Source organism: Podarcis tiliguerta, assembly GCF_965153285.1.
Source record: "Podarcis tiliguerta genome assembly, chromosome: 9".
NCBI classification, from domain to species: domain Eukaryota; kingdom Metazoa; phylum Chordata; class Lepidosauria; order Squamata; family Lacertidae; genus Podarcis; species Podarcis tiliguerta.
The window spans coordinates 16,323,695-16,346,005 of record NC_139542.1 but is presented as its reverse complement, the minus strand read 5'-3'; the positions used below and the strand labels follow the sequence as shown (position 1 = coordinate 16,346,005).

Here is a 22,311-nt window from a genome sequence, read left to right as displayed (position 1 = left end):
CACAAGAATGTTCAGTGGAACTCTGCTCCGCCATGGGAAAAGAAAACCGATCCTCTCCACTACTTGGCAAGATGTCTCTCCTTAATGGTGTTGGGAAAGTACAGTCGCCAAAGAGCACCACCCTCGTGGCTCGTGTTAAGATGATGCATTACGAGACACCACTGGGTAATGCTAAGTCTCTCTTCCCCCTTGAAACTGCACGTGCAATTACCCTGCCCGCTGCAATGTCTAGCTGCTCCCATACTCCATGGGAAAAGGCGCAGGTAGAGCATCATAGTTCAGAGTACGAAAAGGAACCATCCAGGAACAAGTGCGTCATCACCCGTCGACACCGTCTCCCCATTCAAATATGATTCCAGGAACTCACTTCTCTGTAACAACCCATCAGCCTGAATTGGCTTCATGTTATGTTGAATGAAATAGAATGAAAAACTGGAACCGGGCAGTGAGGACTTTTATTTGACACACCACACTGGGTCCAGACTCAGCCCCAAGTGACACCTGGGCAAAACAGGCGTGAGCCCCACAGACAAAGCACACACACACACACACACACTCTTTCAGGCTGCCTTCTGCGCTGGGAGCTGCCCTACTTTCTTGGGGTCACAATGCCCTTCTGGTGACAAAGTCTCCACTGACCATTCTTCCTGGTGCCACATCTAGCTGGCCACCAGCCACAAATCATGACCGGTTCTGCCTCTTCCACCACCATCCCCATGCACACCGCAATATGACACATGTACCCCAAGCATGTCTTATTGCATGGGCAGTGAACGGTTCTCTGGCAAATAGCTCGATAGCTGTGATGAGTGTGGCTGGCGCAGCGATGGCAGGGGCAAGAGGTGACAGTGTCTAGTGGGGGCGGGGAAGGTGCCATGTGGCAACGCTGGGGAATCCACATGGCTCTCCCAGCTGCCAATCTCTCTCCCTCTCTCTATATATGTATGCATGTATGTTACTGCTGCACAGCCGCTGCGGAAAGGAGGGAACCCTCTCCCCAGAAAACAGGCGTCTTCTTCCCCTGCATATAAGTCCACGATGAAGCCTTGGAGCCTTCCACGCGCGCACACCCTCCTCGCCCCTTCCCCAAAACTGCACCGCCACAAAGCGCCCTGCCCTCGCCCTAATCCCAGCCGCCGCTGCGGCCACTGCCGACTTGCAGGAGAGCCCAGCTCGGTCCAATCCCAGCGAACACGCCTCGCGCGTACAGGAAGAAGGCAATGCGGCTCTCGGCGAGCCCTTCCTCGTAGCCGCGGCTGCCCTGCGTGCAATAAACATACCGGCTTCTAGCTCTCGCCTTCTCCTCCTCCAGCTCCTTTCCTCCCAATCAGATGCCGCTACCGCCTGCCCAGCCCCGGATCTACCGTACCTGCAGGACTCGAAGCGAGCTTTTTTTTTAAAAAAAGAAAAGCTACAGTACACAACCCAAGCCTTTGCACCACTTTCCAGCCCTCGATCCCGTGTGCACTTGTTCCTCCAGTTCCGCGATCCGCCCACCCAAGGCAAAATCGCGACCACCACATCGCAAGCACGAGGAGCTTCCTCCCAAAATAACGCAGCCCTCCTTGGCTGTGCGGGCAAGCCTGGTAGACCCAGAGGAGCTCAGCCTCCCTCCTCCTCCCTTCCTAAAATCCTGCCCTTCCATCTCCTAGCCGCCCCCTTCCCCGCCGCCCTATGCGAGGGTGCCTTCCCTGCTTCCCAAACCGAGCGGCGCCACGAGTCAGGGGCGCATGGAGGTTATTTACTACCTGGTTGGGCAGCTGGTGGTTGTCTTGGGGGCGCTCCTGCCACGGAGTGCTGGGGAGGGGGGGCGCGAAGTCTCGTCCTGGCCGCCCCGCTCCCTACCACCAAAGTGGTGGCTGGTGCGGTCCTTTTAATTTTCCCATATGCGCCCACGGAGAAGAGAGGTGGGGGGAAGCCCAAAAAAAACCGCACGCGCACACCCCAGCCTTGGTCCAGGGCTAGCAGCAACAGCAGCAATTAATCCAGCAAGAGCCAGCCAGAGCAGCGCAAAAGCTCTGCAGCAGAAGAAACCAACGGAGCTTCCCATGCACTCATGTTGTTGCTGTTGAGAGTGCAGAAGAGGATACGCAGCAGCAGCAGCAGCAGCAGCAGCAGCAGCAGCAGCAGCAGCAGGCGGATTGGCAGCCGGCGCTGCTTGTGGCAAGGAAAGACGGGGAGAGGAGAAGGCGGCGGGGAGGGACGAAAGGGGAGGCGCTTGCGGTGCGTGGTGTGTGTCTGGAGAGAGAGTGTGGGGCTGTGCGCGCCGCGTTGCATGCGGGGTTGCGCGGTGCCACCTCCTCGCTGGGAGTGCATTGCGGAGCCGGCTTGGGAGGGGAGAGCAGCCGCCAGCGCAGGATCAGCCTCTTAAGAAGGGGATTGACAGGAAGGATTTAAGAAAGCCTCACCTTTCTGAGCTCTGAGTCAGCAGAGAGTGGAACAGGTTCATTTTTATTATTATTATTTGCTCTCTTCTTCCTGCTTCCAGGCCAGCCTCCTCCTTCCCTTTTCTTGAAGCCACAGCAGAAGCTTCAACAGCTGCAGAAGAAACCAAGACCAGCAAATCAGTGTAACCCGTGTGTGTGTGTTTGCGTTTGCGTGTTTGTTTTTTCTCTGTCTGCCTTGGTTTGCATTTTCCTTTTAGCGTGCTAAAATCAGGAGCTTTGCAAATCCTTAAAAGGGGGGGCGGGATAACACCTTTTGGGCAGCTTCACTTCAGGAGTGAACTCTGAAATAATGCAGATTAGTTGCTCCTTAATAGGCTTGCTCCAGTCAGGGTGGTTATAAAAAGGGTTTAGGTGTGTTTGTGTGTTCCTGGAATACTCTTAATAATCCACATTATAGATTGCGAGTTGAGGACTAGGCAGGGGTTTAAGTGAGCTGTTCCAGAATAAAAGATGGTCATTTTGTGTGTGGCCGGGGAAACCTGAGGATGCTGGCTATTCCAGACTGGTTCAGATCCAGTAAACCTGAAAGGTGCTGGTTGTTGCAAATTAGCTCTGGCATAAAATGGTATGACCTTCTTGTGTCCTTGCCATTTCATAGTCAAGGTCACCTGGAAGGAGCTGAGGCTCACACACTTGGGCTGCTATACCCAGAGCTAGCCTTACTCTGCAAGAAGCCTCACGGAACTCCTTGGGTTGACAGATATTTACAGGATTGTACTGCTGGTTTATGCAGCGAGTGGCCATTCTCTCCGGCATTGATCTGTTGTGACCATGAAGCCCAATGCAGCAACCATAGCAGTTGTTTGGGATCAACTGAGTGAAAAGCTATATTCTTCCCCTCTGCCCCACCCTGTTCCATATTTTGTATGAAGGGCAGCCTCAAAACTGGGAGGAGAGGGTAATGGAGTTTTTGGAATCAATTCATCCAGACTGCATACACACCATACATTTAAAGCACACACATACTCTCAAGCAATATTGGGAGTTTAGGTTTACCCATCAGAGCTACAGTTCCCAGCACCTTTAAACTACAGTTCCCAGGATTCTTTGACAGGGTGGTTAAATGTGCTTATGGTATGGAAGCAGAGTGAAAAGCTGTGGTCTTTTTACCCTTCCATATTTTGCATGGACAAAAAGTCTCAAAATTTGCAGGCGGGGGCAGGGCGGGTTGAATGCGCCAGATTTCCCACTCCTTCTCTCCAAAACCGTTGAATGAAACAGGTGTGTGTGTGTCTGTGTGTTTTGCAGGCCGTGCAAGGGGAAGAGAAAATTTCTAGACAACAGCCTCTGTATGACCTTTGGATGTTTACTATCCTTGTCTTCTCTCTCTCTTGGGGTTTTATATGCGTGTGTACATAAGTGAGGGAGGTGAGGTGGTTAAAGGGTTTGCTGTGGTGTTTTTTTTGTTTTTTTTTAAAGCCTCCTTAACCAGGAAGCAGCTACAAGAAAAGCTAATCAAACACCAGCTGAGGAAAAGTGCACTAGTTCAGCGCATTCAATAATTATCACTGCATATGCTCCCGGCACGAATGTATTGGTATATATTGCTACCAATATTGCTCCTTATTCCAGAGCAGGCATGGGCAATTTCTGCATTTCACAGACTAAATATGATGTAAGGGATCCATGGTCAGTTCTCCAGATATATTTTCCTTTGCCTAAAAACAATCCAGGAGGAAGGGGAGAATGGGGTCTGGAGGAATAGGGTTGTGGTTGGAAGACCAGTTAATCCTTTCCCCACACATTTCCCTGTCCGTTCCCCCCAAAATTATTAACCATGAAGAGAATTTTTTTGAGAATTTTCTTTTTCTCACCCACCTCCCCTCAGAAAATGAAAGCCATAAAAAGCTGTTTTTAAAAAATCCCCCAAGTATTCCTCACCATCTTTTTTGTTTGTGTGTGATGGCCACCATATTTTCCTCACAGTGCCTTGGAAGGACTCCAGGTCAAGGACATTGTGGAGGATTCAAAATGGCGGCCATTTTGCTTCTGTTGTCATTGGCAGCAGCAAAACACAACGTTAGGTTAAAAATATAAAAAGTTTGCTACTCCCACAGCTAATGGTGAGCCCATACACACACATTCCCCCCCCCCCACATTCCCAATAAATGGTTGAAGAATTTCTCCTCACTCTGGAGAAAGGTGGTAAAATCACCCACCCAACTTCTTTGCCCACTAATAGGGCAGAGAATTTCAAGAGGCCATTAAGAGCACAGTTCTAACAGGTGCTTACTTGATTTTACCTCAAGCCTATTAGCAGCTTGAGAAGACTGATTGCAGTCGTGTTCCTAGTTTCCTGAGTATTAGCCCCATGAAACTCAAGAGGACTTGCTTTTGAGGAGACATGTAGAGGATTGGGCTCCTTATAGTCAGGGAATTAGCCCAGACAGAGAAAAGAAATGTCTAAAAAAAACAAAAACCCTTCCCTCAGCATCACCCCTTAAGCCAAAATGCCCTTCCTCCAGTAGCACCTTCTACCATTCCTCCAGTTCACCTCTGGGAGGAATGCAGGCAACTGTATTGTTCTTGACATTTCCTAACCTCCAACAAGGCTATTTATAACATTTGTATATCGCCTTTTCTTCTGGGGTCCTGTACATGGTTCTCCACCCCTCCCTGTTCTCTCCCCTCAGCAACCCTGCGAGGTAGGTTAGCCTGAGAGGTTGGCCCAAGGTCATCGGTAAGCTTCACGGCTGAGTGGGGATTTATAACCTGGCCCCCCCAGGCCCTCATCCTGCACTCTCAACTTTTCTACCACATTGGTTATCAGAGGGAGAAAATGCCACAGAAACAGTGTGGGTGTGAATGTGTGTTTAATAATAAATTTTTATTTTTTTTAAGAAACCTCCCCTCCACTCCCTGACTTGGCCACCATCACAGGCCATTTTGAACAAAAGAAGTTACATGTAATTTGACCCCCGTCCCCATGAGCCATTCTGTTCTCAAGAGATTGGTCCGGGGGCCACCAGTGTACTTTCCAGCTCACTCCAATTGTTTCATGGGTGCTCAGAATGTATAATAAAATGGGTGCTGCTTAACAGTACAGTCATACCTCATGTTACGTTTTTTCAGGTTGCGTCCCGCAGCGACCCGGAAGTACCAGAAAGGGTAACTTCCAGGTTTCACTGCAGTAGCGCTAAATTGCACTTTGCGCATGCGCACAAGCACCAAATCACGCTGTGCACATGCACAGATACAGCGCTTCAGGTTGCGGGCTTTTCATCTTGCAAACAGGCCTCCAGAACGGATCCTGTTCGCAACCAGAGGTACCACTGTAAAAGTTTCACAACGATAAAACATGTGCACCCAGGTATGGCCAAGGTAATAGTTTTTGGTGTTTTTTTGCAGGGGTGGGGCATTCATGTAAAGATGTTAAATTTGACAAATCTTCCTTTCAACCCTTGAACAGTCATTTTCTTTTCCTTGTTGCTGGCGGCATCTGTCTGTCTCGAGAGACAATGGAGTACGCCTCTCGGGGTGCAGTCAAACCGCTGCATTAGCAGCATCGCAGTGACCTCCCTGGGGCACAAGCCTGGGCAGTATTTGTGGAGGTCCTGGGTTGCCTAGACGACAAGACCTCCATCTCAGCCTCACTGATGTGGTCCAAAAGAAAACACAGCAATACATTTGGCACCAGCTTGCCTGCTACCCAAGGTGCCACCCAAATGTCTTTTTGTATAGGGTTTACTCCTTAGCCCTTACTTTTCCTGAAGATATCTGGCAAGGCAATGGAGGTTTAGGATCAGAGTTTTCCTTCTCCTAGAGGGGCTACCTTTCCAGGTTGATGAGCCCCATCTGCCCCTCACTTCCCTCTACAGCATTTGTAGTAATCGCCTTCTTGACCATTGGACCTACTATTAGTCTCATCTGCTCAATCCACATGCAATTTGGGGAATTCCCTTACTCACTGAGGGTTTGAGGCACATTGGCTACCCTCACCTGGTTTAGCCAGCCAGCTAAAGCATGCATAGGCCAACTTGGCCCTCCAGATGTTTTGAGACTAGAGTTCCCATCATCCCTGACCACTGGTCTTGTTAGCTAGGGATGGTGGGAGTTGTAGTCCCAAAACATCTGGAGGGCCAGGTTTGCCTATGCCTGAGTTAAAGCCATTCCCAGTGTGTGGCCTCTGTCACATGTTGACAGCTTCCAGGAGCCACAGGTGAGAGCTGAATGAAGGGTGGGGACCAAATGTACACAAATTACCCCAGAAGCAGCACAATGCGTCCCCCAACAGAGGTACTATCCACCCCTTAACACACCATATGCCCTTCTAAGCAAATAAAATTTGTTATAGCTACCCCCGATCTGGAGAAAATCATTTTCTTCTTCAGTTGGTCATCCATCCCTGTTTTGAAAACATTGCCCCACATTCCACAGCATCAGCGACCAACGTACCAGAATGGATGTCATTTATTGGAAATGATTTTTTCTTCATAGAACCGCACAGCAACTTCCTTTCATTACGGAAATTTGGTCGGGCATTTCTGGATAGAGAAGAAATAAGATACGAGTATATCATAGTCATTAAAAAGAAGATTTTCCACTGAAAATCCAAACCAAACCAAGCTGAAATATGTGAAACTACATGTCCTTCCCCAGTTACCACCGTCTCTTCACCATTTCTCATCCCCATTGGAATTCAGATTGTAAGCTCTTTGTGGCAGGGCCCTAAATATTTTCGGTGTTTGTTGTTCTGTAAAGTTCCACAGCACTGACCCTGATCTAGCCAAAGCTAGTCATACCTACAGTGGGACGCGGGTGGCGCTGTGGGTAAAACCTCAGCGCCTAGGACTTGCCGATCGCATGGTCAGCGGTTCGAATCCCCGCGGCGGGGTGCGCTCCAGTTGTTCAGTCCCAGCGCCTGCCAACCTAGCAGTTCGAAAGCACCCCCGGGTGCAAGTAGATAAATAGGGACCGCTTACCAGCGGGAAGGTAAACGGCGTTCCGTGTGCTGCGCCGGCTCGCCAGATGCAGCTTGTCACGCTGGCCACGTGACCCAGAAGTGTCTGCGGACAGCGCTGGCTCCCGGCCTATAGAGTGAGATGAGCGCACAACCCTAGAGTCTGGCAAGACTGGCCCGTACGGGCAGGGGTACCTTTACCTTTACCTTACCTTTAGTCATACCTACATTCTGCCAACATGAATGGAATTGAACCCAACTATGATTAGGTTATAATGTTGGCCAACATTAGAGGGATGTTGTAAGGATCACTGACATCATGAAGCGCTTTTAGCAGTGAACAGCCCAATTCCTACCATGTTTACTCAGAAGCAATTCCCCTGAGTTCAGTGGCATTTATTTCCCAGTAAGCACATTTAAAAATAGCCTCCTAGGAAAAAATGCTATAGATGCAGTGGAATCTGGTGTGATGAAGGGCAAAATAGATGGTCTTTTATCAGGCAAGCTGTCCATGCTTGTCCAGCTACAAATATTGCTTTGTGTATTTTGTAGTTCTTGTTGTCTTAGACCAACGTAAAAGCATTGCCTTACACCAAACTGATATAGTGCAGAAGATTCCTGGAATGCTCAGCAAACTTTGCCTTCTCTGTTTCATATACTCAAATGTTGCATTTGGTGCAATAATTAAATAAACAAGGGCAGTAGTGAAAATTATTTAAGTTTTTTTTACTATATATATATATATATATATATATATAATATTTATTGCTTTTTGAACAATTTAAACACCACAAAACAAGAAGAAAAAAGGAAACAATACAATACAATACAAATACACTAACACATTAAACTAACAAAACCAAACAAAAACAATTTAAAACAAACAAACAATTTCAATGTCTTATCTTTCATTCACTTATTTCACCGACCTCCTCACACCTCCCTTTTTGTATTCCACTTCTGTCAATTGTTTCAGCAATTCCTTTCCATCTTCCTCTGTTATCTGTCCTATAATTATCTTAACACATTCTAACCTTATTTTACCTTTGAAATTCTATTAATCTATTTATACTTAAATCCTTATAACATTTCTACTAAAGCCATATAGCTTCATTCTAACAATCTTCTAACATTCATTAATTTTGCAATATTTTTGTAAATAATCTTTAAACTTTTTCCAGTCTTCTTCCACCGACTCTTCTCCCTGGTCTCGTATTCTGCCAGTCATTTCCGCCAATTCCGTGTAGTCCATCAACTTCATCTGCCATTCTTCCCGGGTGGGTAGATCTTGTGTCTTCCAATACTTTGCAATAAGTATTCTAGCTGGTGTTGTTGCATACATAAAAAAGTTCTATCCTTCTTTAGCACCAATTGGCCGACCATGCCCAGGAGAAAGGCCTCTGGTTTCTTCAGAAAGGTATATTTGAATACCTTTTTCATTTCATTATAAATCATCTCCCAGAATGTCTTAATCCTTGGGCATGTCCACCAAAGGTGAAAGAATGTACCTTCAGTCTCTTTACATTTCTATTTAAGTTTTTTAAAAAATTAAACAAAGTTTGGATGTTTTTACCATTGTGAATGCAGATGGCAAAGACAATGAGCTCAGAGTCTCATTCAATCATGATTCATAAATTAATGTTATCTTTCATCATTCCAGATTCCACACAGTCTGTTTGCAATTCGAGCTCTTGCACTCAGGAGTGGGGGTGAGGGAAGGAAGCTTTAAAAAAAAAATAATTAAGAAAAGGAGAAGTGATATTTGTTTGTTCTCAGTTTTTGCTAGTTGCTGAATGAGTCTCATTTTGCAACCCTGAATGAAATGAATCATTCCTGGCACAGGAAAATCACACCTACTCGGGTCAATTGCTTACCACAAATGACTGTGTATGATTTCTCAAGGCCCTGATCATTCTGAGATTGTATGTCTAACTTTTATGCATCTCAGTACCCTAGTGACTTCATTAACGTTACATTTGTACTGGAATTTTCAGCTGGAAGGAGGGGGGTGTTATGTTTGTATATTCTTTTGATCTGTTTAATAAATGTAAGAGAGATGTTTAAAATTGGCAACAGTGACGCATATTTAAAATTGCATACAACTTTAGTGTGCAGAAACAAAGGCAATTAAAATGGACCTGCATGCTCACCTCATGGCAAAGTAGCAGTAATGGAATCCCCGTGGCAATGCTGCTGGCTATCTCATCATTTTCTGCAATATTCACCCACACATTTATAGGTATTTATTATGTAATTATTGGAGGCGTTGGCTAAATTCTCACCCAGGTGGTCAGTCTGCTGTGAGCTGGAGCCCCCGTGATACTTGTCAAGGTTCAAAGACAATTATTCCATTAAATGCCAACTGTTAGGGAGAAACACCTGTGCCCTCAAGTCCCACTTAAGGGATTCCAATAGGTATCTGGCTGGCCACTTACGAATCAGATGGACCGTTGATGTGATTCAGTAGGATTTTTCCTGTGTTCTTACGGCAGAATATTACTCAAATACACACAACATCTCTGTACACAGAAAAGTATCATGTCAGGGGGAAAGCTAGGCCAGAACTATTTTCCTTTATCTGCTACCTTTCTGTTTGTTTTTATCTTTGTTTTGCATTTTAATATTTATTGTGTCCAAGAAAGATCTTTTAAATATTGCTGAGAAATCCTCAATATGCTCTGTTTAGGCACAATACTGCATCTTCTTCTAATGTTACAAGAAGGGCTTGAAAGCCAGTTGCAGAAGCTACTGCTCACTTAGCTTCTGGTTCTTCTAAAAAGCCCACATGCATTACTTCTGACCAGGGATTTACACAATGCATAGCTAAGGTATGCAATTATGTGACTTAACCAATCTAGTTCCCTTTGACTATTCTAGTCCAAGGGATCAGGGCTCTATCTGCAGTTGTGTCCTGAAAAATGTTGCTTTTCAACATGGCACTCAAAACTACAATTTCAAAGAATGTAGTCATTTGGCAACAATAATTTCAACATGATATAAAGACTCTCTCTCTCTCTCTCTCTCTCTGTGTGTGTGTGTGTGTGTGTGTGTGTGTTTCTTGATGGTTCCAAGGTATTAAAGGAGTTGTAATATTGTTTATGTTGTGTTGTTATGCTGAAAATCATTTAGTGGGACTGCAAGCCCATATATAAATGAAATAGAGTGAATTGTTAAGAGTTGTGGATATTATGGAGGCATACAAACAGTATTTTCAGGACACTACAAACTGGCATGAAGTGAATGGTTGAGTTGTCAATATCACAGGAAAAAATGCAAACCGGTGTGGAAATGTGGAGAATTGAACTTAAGACTGAAAAAATTAGTAATGGAAATTGGCAGATTTGCCTGTCCCCATCTGCATCCTGCCCAAACCTGATGAAGGAGGAGGTCAAAAGTCTGAGGTTCGCGCATGTAACTCTAAACCAGCCTTTTGTAAGCTGATTCCCCTCCATATGTTTTGGGCTACAACTCTCATCAGTTGAACGGAAGTTGTTGTAGTAGTTTAGTCGTGTCTGACTCTTCCTGACCCCATGGACCAGAGCACGCCAGGCACTCCTGTCTTCCACTGCCTCCTGCAGTTTGGTCAAATTCATGTTAGTAGCTTCGAGAATACTGTCCAGCTATCTCGTCCTCTGTCGTCCCCTTCTTGTGCCCTCCATCTTTCCCAACATCAGGGTCTTTTCCAGGGAGTCTTCTCTTCTCATGAGGTGGCCAAAGTATTGGAGCCTTAGCCTCAGGATCTGTCCTTCCGGTGAGCACTCAGGGCTGATTTATTTAAGAATGGATAGGTTTGATCTTCTTGCAGTCCATGGCACTCTCAAGAGTCTCCTCCAGCACCATAATTCAAAAGCGATCAGCCTTCTTTATGGTCCAGCTCTCACTTCCATACATCACTACTGGGAAAACCATAGCTTTAACTATACGGATCTTTGTCGGCAAGGTGATGTCTCTGCTTTTTAAGATGCTGTCTAGGTTTGTCATCGCTTTTCTCCCAAGAAGCAGGCATCTTTTATTTTCGTGATTGCTGGCACCATCTGCAGTAATCATGGAGCCCAAGAAAGTAAAATCTCTCACTGCCTCCATTTCTTCCTCTTCTATCTGCCAGGAGGTGATGGGACCAGTGGCCATGATCTTAGTTTTTTTGATGTTGAGCTTACGGAAGTTGTAGCCCTAAACATCTGGAGGACACCAGTGTGTGGAAGACAGACCTAAACCATAGTTTAAGCATTAAGTTTGATACAGCCGTTGGATGTGCATATATGTAAATATTTCTTGTATGAATGATTTGTGCAGCCAAGTGGCTCGCTGACATACTCATGAGCTGAAGGAAACACGGTAGCTATTCACAGGTCTCCAAAGGAACCCATTGTGTTTATGCTTCTAAAACTAAACCCTTCATAGAATAGGTTTTTGTTTACATGCAGACTGAAGTGTCACTCATTCTAATAATGCCGCACTTATAAAGTGCAAAGAGAAGCAACCTTGAGTAAAAACAGCTGCAATTACTGTGAAATATAGGTGAGGTGTGGGTTTTAAAAATGCATTGTGGTTTAAAAGGTGGAGTGAAATTCTGACCCCACTGAAACTGAAGCTCATGAAAGTCCCATTGACTTTGGTGGGGTCAGGGTCTCACTCCTCCACTCTTCAGGCAATCAGGTTCCACACGTATAATTCTCTCTAAAGAGACTGATTCCATTGAAATGGTTCCTGTTGTTCTTTTCTAAGAGGTACTTAACCTGCAGTAACCCTCCCGTCTTTCTCCTATCTTCATTTTGCTGCTCAGTTCCCCTCTCCCTTGTATTACTGAATAATAAATCTGACATAGATTATGTAACATCCACTGAATCATATCAGGCTGTGGGAGGCTGGAGCACAGCATAATGCAAGGTGTAAGGAACACGAAAAAGGAGGTTGAGAGACAAGTGTTTTAAAAAGCGTTTCCCGGGTGCTTACAACTTTAGAAACTTGCACAGAGAACAGTTTCTAAAAATGAATTTGCACACATGAAATTACATTTCTTAAATTAGAAAGTTCCCGGAGCCTTTTATCTACTGACCACAAGAAGCTTGGTCAGCTTCTTTGTGAACCATTAAGTTCACCGCCCTGCATTCTCCTTCCAAAGGCCTTCTTACTTGATCTACCGCATAATATCAAAGCCAGAGTCACCACTTACTTCACAATAGCCAAATAAGTTAACCATTTTCAGATTTGAAACGATCCATGAATAAGAAGCACTTCAGTGTCCCTGAGTATCATCCTAGCAGACAGGGTGGTTTTCTGGTGACAGACCTACCAAATCTGCCTTTCACTATGACTGGTATGCAACGAGCTTGCAGCAATTTGTGTAGGTTGGAGCATCTTTAGCTTCTGTGGAGGTCTTTCAGGCCACAGGTGCTGCAATTGAGAGAAGGAGACACTTGCTTTTCAGGAGACAATTCCATGAGCCAAATCATCAGCATGAGAAAAAGTACAGTGGTACCTTGGTTCTCAAACTTAATCCGTTCCGGAAATCTGTTCCAAAACCAAGGCGCGCTTTCCCATAGAAAGTAATGCAAAACGGAATAATCCGTTCCAGACTTTTAAAAACAACCACTAAAACAGCAATTTAACATTAATTTTACTATCTAATGAGACCACTGATCCATAAAATGACAGTATTGTAGATGATAAAAATGAATTTATCTTTTTTCTTACCTGCATTGATGATAGTCATTGTTTGGATGGGGGGCTTTTATCCATTTCCGCAATCACACAATCAATCAATCAGTAGCTGAACTGGGTTCCACACAGTCACAAAAACAAATTAACCGAAAAAGCCTCAAAAACAAATAGCAAAAACAATAGTGCCAAACTTAATCTGTTCCAGAAGTCCATTTAACTTCCGAAATGTTCGAAAACCAAGGCGCAGCTTCTGATTGGTGCAGGCGCCCCAGAAACAATAGCCGACAGCCACATTGGACGTTCGGCTTCCAAAAAAGTTTGAAAACTGGAACTCTTCTTGGTTTCCAGTGTTTGGGAACCAAGGCATTTGAGAACCAAGGTGTTTGAGAACCAAATATATATTAAAGGTTTAGTACTAACTGAGTATGGTGGAGACACTCTAATGGAATGGGGACAGAGCCATGTGGAGCGTGTCGGGGGTCTTGTTAGAATAAAATTATAAAATGCATACTGAAAAGCAGCTGGATCTCAGTGTCCAGGCTGAATGATGGGGATGGAGACGCTTCTTCAGGTATATAGGACAGAAGACATTTAGGGCTTTAAAGGTAAGCGCCTTCACTTTGAATTGTGCTTGGAAACATACCGGGAGCCAATGTAGGTCTTTCAGGACTGGTGTTATAACCCTCAAAGTTTTTGCCTGGTGCCTAAAGATATGTAACGAAGGTGCCAGGTGAGCCTCCCTAGGGAGACCATTCCACAAATGGGGAGCTACCACAGAAAAGGCCATTCTCTTGTGTTGCCATTCTCTGGATGTCCCTTGGAAGAGGCACACAAAGAAGGGCTTCAGATGATGATCTAAGGGTCCGGATTGGTTCATATGAGGAGAGGCAGTTATTGGTAACTAATTAAGTGTTTCCCATAAAGTATCCCAAAATGATTTAATAGTAAAAACAGTTTGGTTTGATTGGAGTACTTCAAAAGCTCTTGCTACTTTTGGGGGACAACCACAGGGGTAATCCCCTATTCTTTACCTCATTGTCTGTGCCACAGTGATAGGCTTCCTGTTGGCTTGCTTTTCACAGTGCTTCAGCCCTGAGGATAGCTGGAAGGCTGGGTACTGATATGAACTCAGTGGTAGTCAGCTAACACAAAGGGCCAACAGGATTCCACCTAGTCCTATAAAGATTCTAACCTAGCTCTTAACCCTGAGGAACCTGTTGATTGGAAACAGGCTGAGGTACTCTTAAACTATCTCTACTGCCCACTGACTTTGCTCACAGCTTCACTGCTTCCAGCTTTCTGGCCTCCAGACCGTCAGGCCTGGCAAATATGATCTTGCTTCGCACCTCCTCCTAGTTCCAGAAGCCGTGAAGTCTGATTCATGAAACAGATGTGTATGCATCAGATGTTTTGCTTACACATCCCATAGTATATCTATAAATAACATGATAGTATGTCTTGGCAGATGAAACACAAGAGGAAGGAAAGATGAAGCAAGAATATCTCTCCCTGTATTTTTTGCAAGGTCAAGTGAGAGGTCACTTCAGTAATGGGGAAGCAAACAGAGGGCATAATAACTCTGCAACAAAATCAACCCAGACCCATACTGGAACGGGATGGGCATCTATTCTGCCCCATTTTAGTCTCTCTGGTACTCAGTCATAGGTCTCTATCCTGTCTTGTTGCATTCTGTTCCATCCCATTGTATGCTGTTTGTGTGAACTTTGTATGTAAAATGTGCACATTTATGTAAAATGTGCTTTTCAATGTTTTGCATGCATCTTTCATGCAAAAACAAAAAACCCTATCGCTACCAGAAAATCCCAGTTTCTCCACATCTCTCTTTGCAGTTCCCAGTGACTTAGGCCATTGAATCCTGTTCAGCCTCACCTCTTTGCTGGCGGGCGAATCTTTGAAGTACATTTCAGTTGTCTTGTAATGACGATGTTTCAAATCCAGTGACCCTGAAATGCTGTCATTCATAAGAAGGTGACACCTAAGCCTGAAAACTCCAAGAGAAAGCCCCAAAGCTATAAGCCAGGCTATTAGAAAAGCTTTCAAATAGCTGCTTCAATGACATATGGTATTTCGGTTTCTGGGTATTCTGCAAATAACCTTGTACTCCACCGCAGCAGTTCATTGCCATACTCCATTTCTTGCCACGATCCTGTACCCATCCCTGTCATTTCATACCACACTATATATCTTAATCCTCCTTGTTGTTAATATAGTATCCCTGCCCACCTATCTCCAGCCCAGAAAAGACCAGTCCTTTCAAGCACTCCCTCTGCATAACTCTTTGCTTCTGTGGCACTTGTTCATAAGCAATGGCGATGCCTACAATGTTTTTCTCCCTTTAGGCAGTGAGATGCATCGGGGGGGGGGGGGAGAATAAGTAGGTAGAAGTTCAGTGCAGGAGAACACAGGGAAATTGTACCGAGCTGAATGGTTTATAATGTTCACTGAATTCAGCTTATCCCACCTCAGAACTTTGATCCCCTGGCTGCAGAGCTTTAATTTTGCTTTCTACAGCCCTGTTTATCAGCCACAGAGCTCTGTGACCATTCAAGCTGAAGTCTCTAGGCAAAGTCTGAAGTTTCCTCCCTGAGCTGCCAAGTTGCATTTGAAACTGATGAGGGAGAAAGGAAGATTAGTCAGTTCCAGAGACTGCGGCAGTCCATCTATGTGTACTGATTTTTGAATCACACAGCTTTGTGCAACTGCAATGGCAGTGTGGTGTGTCGCTCATCCTCAGTGTTGCCGCTAGCAGTGTGCAAAAGGTGTCTCCCGTGTGATATCCATGCAACCATACTCCCAACAGTGCTCCAGATTGCAATGGACTCTGCAGCTGAGAGAAACTATACATACACTCAGCAGCAGCAATCATTTACTCAGCATTCAAAGTGCAAACAGAAGTGGGTTGTTGCAGTCATAGAACCACATTCCTGACTGCACTTTAGATCACTGTGGCTTCTCCAGCCAGGCCAAAATGTCCCATATTCCCAGCAATACAATTGCACTTTCCCAGCCATTCAAAATGCAGCATCTCTATAATGAAGAGATGGGATTTCCTAGATGGGAGATGTTTGGATCCCACACAGTAGATGAGCAGTAACCACACATTTGTTGTGAATTAAATGGATCATTTGGTGAAGCTTGAAATCCACATTGGCAAAAAGACACAAGCACACACACATTTTATCTGCACAACAGCCTTGAGGGTATGATAGCCTGTGACGTAGAGAGAGTGCTTCAAGGTTGAGTGGAGATTTGAACCCTGGATCAGCCCAGTCTTAGTCTGATATGACAACCATTAGGAACAGATATGTACATATGACACCTCAAAAAAATTAGTGCACAGCTTACCTGAACCATGGGGGGAAGCTGCTTTGTATATTATTGTAAAAAGGTGGAGTATAGGTTTTTGTTATCATCATCAGTGTAGTATTATAGAGTCTCTGACTTGATGGCACCAGTGTTCAGTTTAGTGTTTATTGAACAATGCAGGAATTAATTCTACAGTTCTCCGTTTGCAACCATAATGCATCTACATACCTCAGCAGACCTCTGAACCATCACAAGATTCTCCATCAACTCCTTAAAGGAGCAACTTATTTAGCTGTTACAAGCAAAGGAATGTTTAAAATCTGGTTGCGTACTTGCATCTCTCTTGAGTCGAACAATGACGTCTGTTTCAGTCAACTGCTTGGTGTTCTGGATGAAGATAAGCTTTTGGAAACGTATATTTCCAGGTGCTTTCTTTTGCAGTTCTAATTCAGCCAGGCAGCCCATCTGACTGCCAGTGGCCTATGTGTATTGGAAATACAGCTCATGCTAGTCTCCCACCCATCTGCACAATTTGCAGAGATTACACCTGAACCAGCAATTGGCTGCCCAGGTAGGCTCCCACTTTTTGATGTGAGGAAGGTTATTGTCTCTTCCAGGTAGGCTTTCTTTACTTGAGATCATTCCTGCATCCAATCAGGAGCATGAGCAGCTTGTTTCTAGATGTCCTGGGGTGGAGTTAAGGGTCAAGGTTAGGATGCAAGGGGAAGTAACACAGGGAAGGGAAATGGTTCTGTGAAAAGTAGAAGTGCATCACCCTTGGCTGTTATCACATTATTGAATCCTCCCTTTTTTCCATGATGAAACTCAGGACAGAATATATAGAATTCCCAGGAGATTCCTCCATCCAGGCATTGACATCACATCCAGACCAGCTTCTATAGGGGTGCCACTGGAAAAAAACTAGTTTGGGGAAGGGGAAGAGTGCCAAAATAAGCCATTCTGGTCAAGCTAAGCCTCCTGATGTATATTTTCGCTCCTGATCTATATTTTAGTTTGGTCAGAATCAAGTATACACTTCCAAAGTTAACACTAAATACATTATTTGTGTCCTTGGGTTTTTAGACTCACCTACCCATGTACTGACGGGACGCGGGTGGCGCTGTGGATAAAAGCCTCAGCGCCTAGGACTTGCCGATTGCATGGTCGGCGGTTTGAATCCCCGCGGCGGGGTGCACTCCCGTTGCTCGGTCCCAGCGCCTGCCAACCTAGCAGTTCGAAAGCACCTCCGGGTGCAAGTAGATAAATAGGGACCGCTTACCAGCGGGAAGGTAAACAGCGTTCTGTGTGCTGCGCTGGCTCGCCAGATGCAGCTTGTCACGCTGGCCACATGACCCAGAAGTGTCTGGGGACAGCGCTGGCTCCCGGCCTATAGAGTGAGATGAGTGCACAACCCTAGAGTCTGGCAAGACTGGCCCGTACGGGCAGGGGTACCTTTACCTTTACCTTACCCATGTACTAGGGATGCGGGTGGCGCTGTGGGTCAGTGGTCCCTTTACCTTTACCCATGTACTATCTGAAACCCAAGAGGCACATTGGAGGGATGCGGGTGGCGCTGTGGCTTAAACCACTGAGCCTAGGGCTTGCCGATCAGAAGGTGGGCGGTTTGAATCCCCGCAACGGGGTGAGCTCCCGTTGCTCAGTCCCTGCTCCTGCCAATCTAGCAGTTCAAAAGCATGAAGTGCAAGTAGATAAATAGGTACCGCTCCGGCGGGAAGGTAAACACCGTTTCCATGTGCTGCTCTGGTTCGCCAGAAGCGACTTCGTCATGCTGGCCACATGACTCGGAAGCTGTACGCCGGCTCCCTCAGCCAATAAAGCGAGAAGTGCACTGCAACTCCAGAGTCGTCCGCAACTGGACCTAACATTCAGGGGTCCCTTTACCTTTACCTTTACCCATGTACTATCTGAAACCCAAGAGGTGCCTTGGTTGCCATGTGTCCCCCCCCCCCAGCTCTTCTACCCGACTATGGACCAGCTGCATATTCCTGCATTGCAGGGGGTTGGACTAGATGATCCTCAGGGTCCCTTCCAACTCTACAGTGTTATGCTATGCTATGCTATGCTATGCTCCTTGAACACAATTGGGATTTACTATTCCTTTTGCAAGTGGAGATGGATCCACCCCTTGGTCTATCATGAGTGGACCTGCAAACACTGGAGCCTGTTTCATCTCCCCCAAGACCAGAGTCTGATGACTGGTCCACAGGGAATAAGAGACTCATGAGAAGAGATACCCCTAAGGAGAAACTGAAAGGTCCAAGATTACCAAGGTAAGAAGGTAGCTATTTCTCTAAAATGGGCACGTTTCCATATCCCTTTAGTAGGAAGGGATGTGAGGTCAGGGTGCAAAACTACATTTAGAACAGGGGTGGGGAATTTGAGGGTTGCATTTCCTTGGGGAAACGTGAGAAGGGTGGACCACATTCATGATGGGTGGGGCTGGATTTGGTGGTGGGTGGCGGCCAAGCCCAAAGTGGGTGGGGCCATGTCTCTATCTTCTAATCTCAGCAGTATAAGAAGGAGCTGTACTGCAGGGAGTCCTCCCATGCCTTAAATGTCACAGGGGAAAGACGCCCTCATGAAATCCAGGGCCTTTTGTAGCACCATGGAGGCTTTAAACAAACTAAGCTTAAAAAGTTGCATTGCTGGGATTGACTTACATAGTCAGCTTTCCTCCTTTTTGAAACAAAGGCATGGCGGCAGTAGCAGCAGCAGCAGCAGCAGACGCTATGTTAATTAGATTAGAAACCGTCAGGTCTTGTTGATAGTATTCAAGTTACAGAAGGCTCTCCAGAGACAAAGCAGTAAATAAGAAATATCTGCTATCTCTTGGCATACAGAACAACTCGAAGGAAGCATCTCTGCATCTTTGGCTGGGTACCGATAACTGCAGCAGCCTGCAATCCTGCACATAGTTAGGTGCTTAAATGCCGTTGAAACCAGTGGCTGTTAAGCAGCTTGAATGTATGCAGGATTGCAGCCAGTTGCTTCTCAGAAGCCAGAGATTGGCATAATGCGCTTACAATCAGCATAGTTCACTTGTGCTTGTTTGGGGGCACTGTCATATCTGGTCAAAGAGGTTTTGTACATTTTCGAAGCACTAAAAAAACTTGCGGTACCTGTTGAATTGGAGACAAATTGAGGTGGGAGAAATTCCCTGGCATTTTAAAGAATATTATGTTTTGTTTTGTTTTTCCCATTTTTTTTAAGGCATTGAAAACTGCCTAGAGCAGCTCAACAGCAGTCTTAATATTGAATATGCTCAGTGTGGGGACCTCAGAGGAAGGCACAAAGACTGATGCTCTAGTGTGTGCTCTCTCGCTCCCCCTCCCTCACCTAGATCACAGCTGGTGACCAGTTTATGTATACTGAAGCGGGGAGCCTGATAGGCTTTGTAATGTCATCCTAGATAGCTTCACCATTGATGTTTCCCCTATGCATAGACATGCAGAGAGTGACATCAAACGCTGGCTGTCCCTGTGCCGTTATTTTCAAAAGGACAGAAAGTCTTGATGGTTGCATGCTGCGGTGGTAACCTATAGGCTGGCTTCTGGGTTCAAGGGCATTGGCAGGTTTTCAAAGAAGTTCGTCTCCGTGTCACATCCGCCGCATCCAGCAACTCAGAATGCGCAAATGCCCTGCAAAATCTGCAGAGCTGCCGGTAATTTATGGCAATAGGGTTGCTTGACATTTATTGCCCCTATTTGCCGTGGCCTAGAATAAGATTTTCATAGTTATCATGACAACCTTGAAATTGCATAAAGGTAATAAAACAGCCTTCTTCCATGCTACCTTGCGCCAAACTACACAGGCGTGTGTCAACAGCCCTGTTTTAACATTTGCATGCCTTCGTTTTTATGCATATATGCCTGGAAGCTTAGTCAAATAACTCCTAAGCATAGTTATTAAACAAAAAAAATGGGGACGTGGAAATGAGCATTGCCACTTGTAAGCTGCACCAGCATATTAAATGTGTGTTCATTAACAAAAAAATAAATTAAAAAGCGTGAGTGTTTGTGTCCCTCGGGCAATGGTAAGCTGCATGGATTTGTGCTCCTAAATGCTCTCTTAACTTGGTAAACGTTTCTGTACATGATAGCCATCTTCAAATATCTAAAGGGCTGTCACACGGAAGATGGAACAAGCTTGTTTTCTTCGGCTCCAGAGGGTAGAATCTGAACCAATGGCTTCCAGTTAAAAGAAAGTAGATTCCAACTAAACAGCAGGAGGAAGTTTCTGATGGTAAGACTGTTTCACAGCGGAACAGACTCCCTCGAAAGGTGGTGGACTCGCTGTCCTTGGAGGTCTTTAAGCAAGGGTTCAGTGGCCCTCTGTCAGGGATGCTTTAGTTGAAATCCCTTCATTACAGGGCTCCTACCCAGCTCTGTGATTCTGCCTTAAAACCAAGGTACATTTCTTTTGGTGTTGCAGATGGGATCACCCAGAATTCCAGAGCAAGGAACATAAAAAGCACATTTGCATGGCTCTAATTTATGTGCTCTTTTGTTTATTTACTCGCTTACGAGTCAAATTACAGCAGTACGTGGGGAAAGGACCTAGGTGTTTCAGCTGATCACAAGCTGAACGTGAGCCAGCAGTGCAATGCAGGTGATGACTGCGGGGAGGCAGACAGGTTACACAGAGCAAAAGAAAATTTGGTTTTGGAAACCCGGTTTCCTTTCACTACATCCACCAGTAGTGAGTCTGGCAGAAGTGACTTTTTCACTTGCAGAACGGTGATTTGAAAAACATTCATTTCCCTGGAACAAAAGGTTTTGCATTTCCTCATCGAGATGTTGCAAACATAGAGTTTCAGCTGCCATACCGCATTTCACTTGCTAAGTGTATATGTCCTATTTACATGATGGAATATTCTGCAGCGGGTAGATATGGCTTCCAGTATGTAAGTATTATCAAGCAAAAAGCACAACAGTTGTATGATAAAGAGGAGTTATGCCTTGTTTGTTGGCAAGAGAACACACCTTTCTGTGGGTTTCTTTCTTTTTAAAAAATGCTCCTGTAAGAGTTGTCATGCCAGCAGATCTACCTGCTAAAGCAGTGGTTCTCACCTCAGCAGGTGCACAAAAAAGTATAGGTAATTATACGTTTGAAACATAGCTTTTCAAGGCACCTCTTACACACAGCTCACTCCTCTGCTTCTTGAACAGTGTAATCTAGATAACATGGGCTGAACATCAGGATGCTGAGTCTCATAGTTGGGTGCAAGGCTGATGTCTACATTCAGGGGGGAAACCCACACAGTACAACCATCCTTGGACTACCATGTCAGAGTGCAGGTATTTGAACACATCCCTGCATTGAAAGCTCTCTGGCCATGCTAGGGATCCAATCGGTGCTGCGTTCCCTTAAGGGTAGTTGCTGAACTCTCTCCCTGCCCACTTCCTCTTCTCCTGTGGTCTAGAACACAAGTAGGTAACCTGTAGCCTTTGGGCTACATTTGACTCTTGTCCTAGTTTCAAAGCCCCTGGAATGCAAGTAGAACCCTCTGCACAGGGGACCCTGATTAGCTCCCAGATCATAGAATTGTGGAGTTGGAAAGGACCCAAAAGGCCATCCAAGTTTGCCCCCTGCAATGCAGGAAGGCATTGCACTCTAGTTAGGGGTGTAGGTAGGGGTGGTGGTGGGAGCGGTCCGCACCAGGGGCCATCTTTGAGGGGGTGACAAGAAGGCACACTGCGGGGGGTCGGTGCCTATGCAGCTACAGGTGAAACTCAAAAATTTTTGTGTACGCCATCATCACAGTTATAACAAATAAAGGTTTGACATATCTCGCTTTTCATGTCATGAGTCTATTCATATATTAGTTTCACCTTTTAAGTTAAATTACTGAAATAAAGGAACTTTTCCATGATATTCTAATTTTTCGAGTTTCACCTGTAACTCTGCCACTAACTAGTGAATATGAATAGGGCCCTCCTGCACCCTTTCCCACTC

At 45.4% G+C, this 22,311-nt stretch overlaps 1 protein-coding gene and 1 long non-coding RNA gene across 9 annotated transcripts in view; one reads left to right on the top strand and one right to left on the bottom strand.

Annotated features, from left to right (window-relative positions):
• The window catches only part of CCSER1 (coiled-coil serine rich protein 1), a 697,013-nt gene extending 692,575 nt beyond the window's left edge, over positions 1-4,438 (bottom strand). For 6 of the 8 annotated variants that reach the window (XR_014501817.1, XM_083398306.1, XM_083398304.1 and 3 more), the window contains exon 1: positions 1,749-2,173. The gene's annotated coding sequence lies outside the window, so the exon portion shown is untranslated. Of the gene's footprint in view, positions 1-1,748; positions 2,174-2,408; positions 2,539-4,328 lie in introns of those variants that run through there. The other 2 variants (XM_083398305.1, XM_083398308.1) reach the window with 2 other exon arrangements.
• Positions 4,439-4,584: 146 nt separating this feature from the next.
• Positions 4,585-21,999, top strand: LOC310657767. Its single transcript, XR_014501914.1, has 3 exons — positions 4,585-4,672; positions 9,463-9,586; positions 18,464-21,999. It is a non-coding gene; the product is annotated as an uncharacterized lncRNA (long non-coding RNA).
• Positions 22,000-22,311: the final 312 nt, after the last annotated feature.